Consider the following 7,043-nt stretch of genomic DNA (forward strand, 5'->3'; position numbering starts at 1 on the left):
AAGATGTGTGTATTGTGTGTACAATCTACAGAAAGAGAAATGTACATCAGGTCCGATCATCCGATTTTCACGTTTCGGTTTTTTGGACTCGGTTCAAGAACGTATTTTGGTTTGGCTCCTGGAATGTGCGAAAAAAATGACTCCCGGGACTGTCTACAGGGAACACTCGCACATTCGCGGTGTATCAGGACAGCGCGACTGGTCGGCATTAGCGCAGTCCCTGCAATTAGTAACAGTTGCACATCAATCCGGCCGAAAGCATGATTGTGTAACACAGGCTACTTCTTCATATACCGGGTCATACTACACGACGCCTTTACAACTAGCAAATCATAAAATTACCCGATCTACTAGTACTGTATGTGCGGTTTACAAGCCCCAGACCACATCCGACCACGAGGCAGAACACATTGATGGGTTGCTCAAAAATATTGTCCATGTTTACAAAGAGCTGCTCCACTAACACTATGGAGCGGCCCAACCCAAAAATATTGGCCATGTGTCGTTGCTAGGACGACCGGCCAGTTGCTACGTGACTAATATACACGCCGCCACTAGGTCGCCACACCCGACCAGTTTGAAATCGATAGGATTACGTCATCGGTATTAACATTAAATTTTTCCTAATGTTGACCTCTGACCACCTCACATATCCGTACCCATCAGCCCCGCCCCGACTTACTACCGGTGACATAAACGGACGACAACATTTCAACGACATGGGGATGTTTCCAAAAAAAAAAAACATTTACTCCAATATCAAAACAGCTATGATAAAAATAAAAAGACGTGCATCATCCCGGACATAATGCAACACCACATGCGAAATTACACAGAAATGCGACGTACGGAAGAATGCGTTTTGGCTGCGAACATCTTCCAAAAAACTTGGCATCTCTTAACCATGGGCAAAAACATCTGGAACCACTTATAAAAACCACCCCGTATCTGCATGAACTTTTACCCCCCCCCCACTGCTATTCCAAACAACGCGTTTTTCTGGACCATTCCAATTCGCCTCGTAATTGTAGGGGTGCGTCTGCGATATTACATTGACCGCGAAAGCAGCAACGGCAAAAATACACATTCGTGCATCAACACGGGCATGCCCGCAGACGGCGTATAAAATTGCGTGCCGATTACACAAAGAGAACCCAGTGTTTTGACTGCGAACACGAAAAATCAGCCGATCACAACACTCCGTCCGGAGGTCCTGACCTCCTTCACGGAGTAATAATTTATAATAAAAGGCAATATTACAGTTTATCGATTGTCAGATTTAAGAAACTGACACTAGAAAATACATTTTGATGCCATAGCCTGACATTTTGATTTGCAGGTATAGTAACACGTTAGAATCACCTTTTTAGAAGCCCTTCTGTTTTATGTACACTTTTTTTATACTTTTGCTTTAAAAGTTTCTGAAGAACATAAATGTTATTGAAAAAAATGTACAACGGGCAATACATGTGGAATTAGAGGATTAGTAGTAGCGTCTTGGAGTATAAACAAGTAAAATTCGTTATTGCTGTGGAATTTTAACGTATCAGTAACGTCAGAAAACTCACGGTTTTTGTGTACAATGAAAAGGATATAAGGCCTGAAGGCCACAGGAAGTAATTGATGTTTATGGATATGAATCACTGCTTGCATTAGTTTGTGTCTGATTTTAAAAAAAATCCAGATGTAAATTAAATGCTTTAAAAGAATAAAATATTCACTCTTTTCTGCATCAAATCCTACAGGCTGGTGTAATTTGTTCTTTGCAAAGGTTTTGTAATCACAGAATAATAGAGCACATGCAGAATAACATCAAATGAGAACATTTCATGGAATTTTGATCCACTACAATAAGTTTTGATGTAGTGCCAGATGCAAAAAAAGATGTGCTTAGAGATGCACCCTGTTAATAAAATTCAGTTTGTTATACAAATTTCAGTAAATCAGAGCCATTTTTGTTTAACAATAAAATGTGTTCTTTGTGCAGGTTTTCTGTTCATAAAATAGTATCCAGTCACATGAAGTCCATAAATTGAACCCTTTCATTTAACATTTGCAAATTCTGTTGTTCACATATATATGTACTTAAGTACAATGTACACATGCCAGTATTTATACATTATATCAGAAAATATTGTTTCTGAATTCGCTTGGCTGGGCGCTGCTGTCAATCAATATTGTCCTCTGAGACAGGTTCAAATGCCCCTTAGGACCGACAAAAAGTGTTCTCTGATTAGGGAAGACAGGTGTCCACCTTGGACAGGGTCTTAACTATATAAAAATGGACAGGAATGTTCTAAAGTGTCCATTTTAGACAGGTGTCCACTCGAGCACGTTTGACTGTATGTTGATTCCTATGATATGCTGTGCTGTCACTGCACACATATCACTATTACTATATTTTAATGTGAAACAAAATATGATGTGCTTAACAATATTTTTTCAAGGGCATGAAGCACATGTATTGAAGGTGATGAATTTTAAACATTAGTAAGCTGGTTTTTTTTCAATTGATACATAAATGCATCCAATAATCCTTGCGTATAAAAAGAAAAAATATTTATGCATCAGCTTCCAAATTTTTTAGCTTTAATATGATCCGTCTGGATCCAAGTGATGGAAGATAGGGAGTGTTGGTCAGCCATTTTGTCTCGAGGCCAGGGACACCAGGACTCGACATAAGTCAAGTCAAGTCATGATCCGTCTGCAGCTGAACTGTTCAAAGCGTGACCTTTGTAGCTTCTCTAACATGGTGGTAAGATCTTATGTTCCGTTTTATGCTAGTTTCAGTAAATAGATCTACATATTGCTTACTGGTGTCGACTCGGGCCTAAATCTACGATTCTAAATCGACGATAGTTCTGCCTGGTGTAGGACGTGAAGAAAATGCTAAGTGTAAGGATTGAAGACATTTTATTTCGGCAACTATTGATAACATTTGCTATCATCAAGTGATTTAAGTGGCTTATTTCTATAAATGTTTTCCCGATTACACACAAAAAAGATGTTATCCAATTAAATTTCCTTTCAACTTTATTTCGTTCATCTTGATAATTTGTTTATTGTTTGATTGATTAATCCCAAGCACTTCACAGCGGGTAGGCACTGCCTACTTGTTCTACTTGCCTACTATTTTGTGCCATAGTGTATTATGTGTCTATTCTAAGAATGCCTTAAGTTATAACTAGTATACCATGTAAGAGCTACCCAAACTCACCCAGTCGTAACGGGCATTTAACGGCTCCGTGCTATGGTGGGGAAATGTCTGAAAAGTAGACGGGGGCAAAGTACACGTCCGGAGATTTAGTGCAATCACCAGGACATACACAAGCGCCTTTTGTTTTTGACCAGTTTGGAGCACTTGGCTGTAGAGCCTGTGGTATCAGATACATGGCTATCCCTACAGGTTATGATATAAATTCACTACCATGTATGAGCTCATCCGCTTTTCGATGCATTTAAAGTTCATCTTACAACAACTACTACGAATAGTAGACTAGTCTACAATAACAGTATACACACTGGAAGATAGTACTGACACGATGGTGTATATCTTGTCTAAAATATATATGTGGAGTAAAACATGTCTGGCACTGGGTACTTCCTAGATAGATGTTTTGTGAAGTTTGCTTTCCTACAATTGTGCTGACAACCTTTCGTTCCTTTGCCTGCAGCATTTTAATTGTACGTACGCTGTTTTTGCAATAATTTAGAACAATAAAAATACGTCCCAACTTTGAAAGAAGCAGAATCAGGGCATTTAGGTCTGTATTGTTTATTAAAAGAGTATACATTGTTGACGTAACAGTAGCTCTTAGTAAAACGTTGAACTTTATTCCAAGTTTCCAACACAAGGGTTACAGAGCGATCAAATTTTCGACGACCACTGTCGCCTTCATTTTACTATGTCTATGATTACTACCAACAAAGATGAACTTTCATGGTAACAGTACCTCATATATATACACAGAGCTGCACCCGGAAAACTTACAAATGTTTGTTTTATTACTACATACTAGGTACTGTTTAAAACATGTGAAACACACGTTTAATTCTACAGTGCTTCTGTGAAAACCACGTTTTCGCAAATCGAACTATTATTTTCTTTCCCTGCGTTACATTCAGAAATTCCGCGTCTTAAGTAATGGGCACTACACTTTTATTTAAAAAATCCCCAAAAACTTTGCTTTTCCCCTTCTCCTTCTCCTTGCTCTCTCCTCTGCTGCCCTTTGTGCTTGTCTCGCAGCCTCAGCCATAGCTGCCTGTCTTTTTGCCTCCGCTTCCGCTGCCTTTCTTTTCGCTGCCTCTGCCTGTCTTTCGGCTGCTGCCCTTTGTGCTTGTATCTCAGCCTCAGCCATAGCTGCTCGTATTTTTGCCTCCTCTTCCGCTGCCTGTCTTTTTGCTTCCTCTGCCTGTCTTTTTGCTTCCCCTGACTCTCTTTTTGCACTTGCCGCCTCCCTTTTTGCTTCTTTTAACTCTCTATTAGTGTCTTCTAGCCTCTTCTGTAGTCTTCTCAGCTCTTTCTTCCTTGCCAACCATAGTACTTTAGCGGGACTTACTTTTCTAGCCTCTTCTTTCTGTCGAGGAATAACAAAGAGGAATTGTTTTTTCTTTATACTAATGATATCTCTTACACACACACACACACACACACACACACACACACACACACACACGCACACACATACATACATACACAAACACGTTAACACACTGTTAAATTCACACTACTCAAATTTGATATCCAATATTCCATCCTAACAATTTTTTTCTTGGAATAGTTTAGAGTAGCCATACATCTAAAATTGTCTTTGATTTGCAATCTACTCGGTCTTCTACGAATATTAATTAAATTGTACATCTGTCAACTTCTGCTGATGCAATGTTACATTAACTTTACGGGTAACCTCTTCTTCTCTTCCTTTACCCTATCACATTATAGCTTTGTCACCTTCTCTTCCGTGTCTTTGCTTGAGTTGTTTCCAGTGGTCGCCATTATGTTGAGCGTCCCCAGGTCTTTGTCCATTGAATGAACCTTTTCAGAAGCTGACGAAAGAAAAAAAATAAGTTCGCGAGAAAACAACTTCTTAACTTTACTCAGACCGAGCTCGGGAGTTGGTCTTTTCAGGTCAGCAACAATTTCCGTCTACCATTATAGCACTTGACTGGCTTGAGCTACAGCCTTTTTTTTTTACTTTTCCTTAAATGTTTATTTTATTTATTTATTTATCTTAACAACGTATGGGTAGTTTCTTCAGCCCCGCGGGGCTGATTTCCAAGAGAGCCCATAATAAATAAAGAAGAATATAATGCAAACAAGGATACAGAAAATATAATATAACATAAATTAAATCAACATAAATTAAGCACAACAGTCGGTCGATGGTCTTTGGAGGGCCAGAGTAATTCCGAATAACTTAGGAAATGATACAAAATAGTAGTAATAATTGAAAATAAGAATGATGAATCATGTAAACAAATCAAACAAATCAAACAAATCAATAAACATAGTTAAATCAAGGTTGTCGAGATCGTCATTGGGTAGTCAGGTGTCAGATGGGTTCAGATCTTAGTCTGTCTTTAAAGGCTTTAAGTGTGTGTTGTATGTTACTGCTGCCCTGTATGCAAAGGTACGTTGTCCTGTTTTTGAAGTGTAGCTGGGTCTGTGCATGCAGGAGATGTGATTGTCTAGTGTGGTAGTTGTGGATTTGATTATTATAATTGAACGTGTTCAGTAGATAGCTCGGGGCTAATCCATGGAGACATTTGTACACTATGACACAAACGTGGCGTGTTCAAATGTATCTGGCAACAATGTCGTACTAATCAAATTAATTAATAGATCGTTTTACCATGGCAATGGTAATTTTAGTTCAAACATTAAAATGTTTATGGACGGGGGGTGGCAAAGTCATGACGCTCAGTACAGAGCTATCTACATGTATCATCCAAAATCCGTAACCCTAGCATATCTAGATCGTGAGATATCAAAACCGGAAGTCCGGCTGCAGTACCATCATGGGTCGTTAATCACTTCGAGGTCTTAAGCTTATAAAGACCTAATTAACTTCCAAACATCAAGACATCCCATTTAGGCCTTCTCGAGTTATCGTGTTTACAGTACACAGTTTACAAAACACACACACACACACAAACAAACACACGAACGTCTCTGTAAACATAACTTTGTTGTCGAAGGCAATTATCTTTACCTTCCTCTGATGTTACAGATGTACTGTCACTTCCTTCTTCCTCATAATCTTCCTGTAGAGTGACGTCCACGTACAGATCCTCCCCTTCCGCGGCCCTTATGTCCTCTGTGATCAGTTCCTGTGTCATGTGTTCTGACAAACTCCCATTTTTGTAGGCGTTCATAAACGTTTTGAAGCGAGAATCATTTTCAAATTCAATGTAACAGAGAACACATCCCCGAGTAGCTCTCTTTAGTATGGCACCAAAGCGATTGAAACAACGCACCAGGAGATTGTATTTTGAAAGATCACTAAGGATCTGATCTGTGAAAAGGTGGTCATCGACTCGTACTATTTCATTTTTTACTTTCCGTCTTATTGTCAACTTTGCCTTTCTGGAAATTTTCTGAATGTCAGAATCACCAGAGTCCGATTCACTTGTTCCAAGTACTGTATCAGCATGCAATTTGAATGTTTCAACTGCCAATGAGAACTTCTCGGGATCTTGAAGCACTTCCTTATGAAATACTTTTTCACTTCTCTCAACAAATTTGTAATAAATGTTGTCTCTTTCATCGGTTGAGACATTTGGTGCTCTCTGCTCATCAGTGTCAGAAACTCTTTCAGAAAGATTGCACGAGTCTGAGGGTAAAAATAATGCACAAATCTGTTAATTCGCATTTTTTCACAAAGAAAGGACAGAAGTTTGGACTTTACCTCTTACTGATTCATGAAGTGCTTGCGTCACTGGGGGAACATTTCGAATAGAACACCACTTCAGAACAGGTTCCCCCTTGCGTTGTCTCTCCTGGCAGATTCACTGACGTGTGTAACTCGTATTTCTGAAACTTC

Source organism: Branchiostoma belcheri, unplaced genomic scaffold, assembly GCF_001625305.1.
Source record: "Branchiostoma belcheri isolate BF01 breed outbred unplaced genomic scaffold, Haploidv18h27 scaffold98, whole genome shotgun sequence".
Taxonomy (NCBI): domain Eukaryota; kingdom Metazoa; phylum Chordata; class Leptocardii; order Amphioxiformes; family Branchiostomatidae; genus Branchiostoma; species Branchiostoma belcheri.